The sequence below is a fragment of the Mandrillus leucophaeus genome, unplaced genomic scaffold (assembly GCF_000951045.1).
Source record: "Mandrillus leucophaeus isolate KB7577 unplaced genomic scaffold, Mleu.le_1.0 Scaffold1033, whole genome shotgun sequence".
In the NCBI taxonomy this organism is placed as follows: Eukaryota; Metazoa; Chordata; class Mammalia; order Primates; family Cercopithecidae; genus Mandrillus; species Mandrillus leucophaeus.
Genome location: NW_012098466.1, coordinates 220,124 through 224,944, shown reverse-complemented (window position 1 = coordinate 224,944; position 4,821 = coordinate 220,124). Strand labels below are relative to the sequence as shown.

At 41.6% G+C, this 4,821-nt stretch overlaps 1 protein-coding gene across 1 annotated transcript in view; it reads left to right on the top strand.

Moving 5' to 3' along the window:
- The first annotated feature begins 1,138 nt into the window (after positions 1-1,138).
- The window catches only part of RASSF8 (Ras association (RalGDS/AF-6) domain family (N-terminal) member 8), a 109,998-nt gene continuing 106,315 nt past the window's right edge, over positions 1,139-4,821 (top strand). Inside the window, exon 1 of the mRNA XM_011978568.1 lies at positions 1,139-1,271. The gene's annotated coding sequence lies outside the window, so the exon portion shown is untranslated. The remainder of the gene's footprint in view (positions 1,272-4,821) is intronic.

Genomic DNA, 4,821 nt, shown 5'->3' with positions numbered 1-4,821 from the left:
ATAAGAATTTTTGTATTTTTTAAAACAGTAATACCAAAAGGAAAAAACAGCACCAGAATGAAGACATACCAAAATATTAAAATATTAACATTGATTTTTGACTTCAAGTATGTTGTATCTGTGTGTACACGTATATGCACATGCACATACAGTTTATTGAATTTTCATACACTGAACAAATCCATGCATCAAGTGGACAGATCGAGAATAACAGCATTATCAGCATCTCCATAGGCCCTGTGTTCCTCACTTCTATTGGCATCTCATAGTTTTGACTGTTTTTTTTCCTCGTATAAATGAAATCATACAGCATGTGCTCTTTGGTGTCTTGGTTTCTGGCACCCAAAGTTGTGTGATTCATTCATATTGTGTATAACTGTAGATTGTTCATTCTTTTTATTTTTTATGGATGACTTTCTTTATTTTTTTTTTTTTTTTTTTTGAGACAGGATCTCATTCTGTTGCCCAGGCTGGAGTGCGTTGGCGAGATCATAGCTCACTGCAAACTTGAGCTCTTGGGTTCAAGGGATCCTTCCTCTTCAGTCTCCCCAGAATAAGCAAATATTCTGCAATCATAAAAAGATCACATTTTTTTTTTTTTTAAGAAGCAAAGGCTAGTTTATTTGTTAAAATGCTTGGGTAGGTTCATTTGGCCAGTTTGGCTAGACTGTGGGACATATGAAGGGTGAATGTGAAGATAAATTGGGACTATCCTGAAACAGGTGTGGTGCATGCAGTGTGAACTGAGGGTTAGGATAACCAGGTTCTGTTTGTCACTTAGTCGTCATGGGACTGTGGACACATCATTTAATCCCTTTGATCCTCAGTTTGCTCATCATCCATCTGTCAGCTGGGTGTGATGTATCTTCCTTATAAACTGACCATGAGGCTTAACTTGAGATACTGAATTTGTGAGACAGACTGCCAGACAGTGAGGTCCTTTATTTAAAAATTAGAGAGGGAGCCTGCTATGGTCTGAATGTTTGTGTCTCCTTCAAGTCCGTATGTTGACATCCTAACCTCCAAGATGATGGCATTTGGAGGTGGGGCCTTTGGAAGATGATTAGTTCATGGAGGTAGAGCTTTCATGAATGGAATTAGTGCCCTTATAAAAGAGAACTAGCTATTCCCTTCTACCATGTGAGGACACAGCGAGAAGGTGCCATCCATGAACCAAAAAGTGGACCCTTGCCAGACACCTGATCCACTGGTGCCATAATCATGGACTTTCTAGTCTCCAGAACTGTGAGAAATACCATTTTCTGTTATTGGTAAGCTACCCAGTTTATAGCATTTTGTTAGAGCAGCCCAAATGGAGTAAGACAACCCGTGTCCGGCTGCTGTAAATTTCTCTGTGAAGTGAGGGATGAGAGAAGGGTGTTATTTGGAAGTGAAAACAGATGGCATTGAGATTGGAGTTTGAGCAAAACAGAGAAGTTTGGGGCAAGTGGTGGCTAAGGTCTCAGCAAGTTCGGTGGTCCGGAGAGAAAGGAGCAGGGCTCAGCAGTGTTGAGGCCCCCACTGAGGTTGGAGCAATGTAAATGGAGTGTAATTTTTTCCCCTAGAAGATTTATTTATTATTGTTTTATTTTGGCCAATATTAAACTAATTTTTCCTGATCATACAAGTGGAGGAGGTGAAAGAAAGAAGAGGGAGAGAGGTGGAAAACCCAGCCAACACGCGAGAAGTGCCATGGCTAATCTGCAAAGAGAATGGAGATTCTGTTTAAAGGAAACCTCTGATTTTAAATGTGAGCAATGCAGAAGTCCACAGTGAATTGGAACATGTTTTTCCAAAGATATTTATCCTATAAGGGACGGCTAGGTTTTTTTTTAGTCCATGAGAGTCTACAAAACAGACAGGGAGTTGTACTAAAATACTTCTCATTTTTAGTCATGGCACTATGCTGGCAGACACAGAGCAATACTCTAAGCCCAAGTTAGTTCTAAAGTAATCCCAACATTTCCTAATGTAGAATCTGAGTAAGTAGAAATCTTAATTTCCCTCAATACAGCTTTAACTATTTTAGATTTTTCAAATTGAACAGGGCTTGATGGGCCAGCTTTGAAACCTATACATTGATGGTAGTATTGTTTCTGTGGGAATATTGCTCAGGTAGGTGAAAACTGTTGGTGCTGCACTCTGCGTTTGCCTCTTCTAGACATATCGACCAGTGAGCACTCAATCCTGAACGCAGTGTGGGTAGGGTAGCTATTGGTAGATAATTGATGTTGGTAGATTGGGTGGTGCCTTTATTCGTCATTGATTCATTCATTCAGTATCTGTTGAATGTTTGCAAGCTGGCTATACAAAAACAATAAGAACCAATCTTATCTTTGAGACACTTTGTTAAAAGAGGGGCCTTTAAACAAATAGTTTGTGAAGTGTGATAATGGATAAAATAGAGATGTGGGTTCCCAGGGTGGGGTTGGGAGTGAGTGCTTCTGGAAAGATCTTCCTAAGTCCACCTGAAGAAATCAGGAAATGTTAAAGAGGAGAGTTCAGTTTGAGCTAAGACTTGAGGATGAAAGGCATTTTTCTGGGAGGACACTCCATACAAACAGGACAACAGGTCCAAAGACACAGGATATAAGGGAAAATGTGATCTGCCGGAGAACAAATAGTCTTGATATCATTAAAGTTAGATGTGCACAGTGGGCTGGGGGAGTGGCTGGAGCTGAGGTTAGGAATAATTACCCACCCCACCAGGGTAAAGGATATTCATGCTGTACTAGAGTTTGCTTAGCTTTCCGTTGGTAGCAAGCTTGGTTATGAGAAGCAGCTTTTCCTGTCTCTGTCCTGAATTAAGATTTCGACATACTCAGATTTTAGATTAGAGAACGTTGGGATTGCTTTAGAATAACCTAGGTTCAGCATACTGCTCAGTGTCTTCCAGTGGAGTGTATTGAGATTGCCGTGTTTATATTCACTCTATAAACACTTATGTAAATTAAGTTAAAGGAACAATACTTGTAGTGGTTGGTGTTACAAAGATAAGAAATGGCCTCTGCCTTTTAAAACCCTTTCAATCTAACAAAGCAAAAGTTGAATTTTAAAAAGACTTATTTTAGAAATAGAGATAAATACAAAGGAAAGAGGAAGGAGAAACAGAAAGCTATTTAGAAGGTAGTACATACTGATCAAGGACCAAAGCACCAGAAGAAATAATACCTGGGGACAGTGGCACAAAGGTAGATGAGAGGTGATGGGGTGCTCTGGGGAGAGGCCACCACAGCCAGAAAACCATGGTGGTAGCTGGCCCTGGAGCATGGATGTGCAGAATACCTTTGGGAGGCAGCACAGTGTCTAGAGTCACTCAGCATGGGATGAGACTAGACAGAAATGGGCCCATAATGTGACTGGGATCAGGTGTAGAGGGTCTTACATGCTGTACCGAGAAATTTTGGATTTTATTCCAAGCCAGTAGGCTTTTATGAACAGGTCTCTTGGTCTCCTCTTCTCACCCAGGCTGCCACTGAGGCAGGAGAATGGGGTCTGGAGGCAGGGAACCTAAGGCTGTTTCATGCCAACTTCCTAGAACTAAAATGAAAGGAAAACCCATCACACCGACTTCCTAGAACTCAATTGAAAGGAAAACACATCACACCGACTTCCTAGAACTCAATTGAAAGGAGAACCGTAACCCTCCGCTTAAGTAACAAAAGGACCAGAGGTTACTCCCTTTGACCTTTTCTGTCTGGACGATGGGAAATTGGCTGTCTGCCACAAATCATACTGAGTGCAGGTGGAGTCTTCCTTTGCAACTTTGTAACTTCATTCCAGCGTCTGAATGGTTGCTGTGCACACCAGCAGTGTCTGGGTTTGCACAGAACTATAACTTTGTAGCTTCACCCTAGCCTCTGATTGGCTTTTTCCTTTGAGTGTGACATTTGTAACTTCTCTTCAGCCTCTGATTGGCTGCTTTCTGCAACCAATCAGACTGATTGTGGGCTACCACTTCAGTTACATGAGGTGAGCATGAAGTGGCCAACGGGAAACTTCTAGTGGGTATTTGGACCCAAGAAGAATCTGTATCTGGGCCATTGAGCCACTGCTTGGGTCTGCTCCCAGAGTGTACTTTCGTTTTCAGTAAATCCCTGCCTTCGTTCTTTTGTGCTTTATTCTTTCTTTGCTTTGCTGGGCGTTTTGTCCAATTCTTTGTTCAAAATGCCAAGAACCTGGACAGCTTGTAGTCACGACCCTCTACCTGTGACACAACTTTCTCCAGCCTCTCTTCCCCCTGGTGCATTAAGAACAAGCCCAGTGTGTTACTCCCAAAGCCTAACACCACATGCCTGGGACTCCTGGTTTTTGCACAAAAGTTGTGAATTTAGTCTATAATTTTAAGATGTTTCCCTGGTTCACAGTTTATCCCCTCGTTGTTGGTTCTCCTCACCTTACATTTTTACAGAGCACGATTTTAGTCTTTCAGCCACTTTCGTGTCCATTATCTAATTTGGTTCTTAACAGTCATTGGAAATAATCAGGTCTGGCAATTTATAGGTAGGAAAATTAAGCTCAGAAAGCCTAAGCGAATAGCTGCAGATGAGATTAGCCACATTGTCATTATGACCCTGTTTGTTTCAGGCTTCCTTCCATTAAGTCATTACACCACAGCCTTCCACCTGACTGATTCTGACTTATTACCAGTGAATGCATGCCAGCCACGTCCTTACGGCATCACTGAGAAGTTTACATCGATTCATCCTTGTTGGGCTGTGACTTAAGTATTTTGAAATGGCTGAGATTATGGGCTATAACCGTGACCATTACACAGAGATTAACTAACTGGCTTATATGGTAGTTTGCCTGTGACCATCT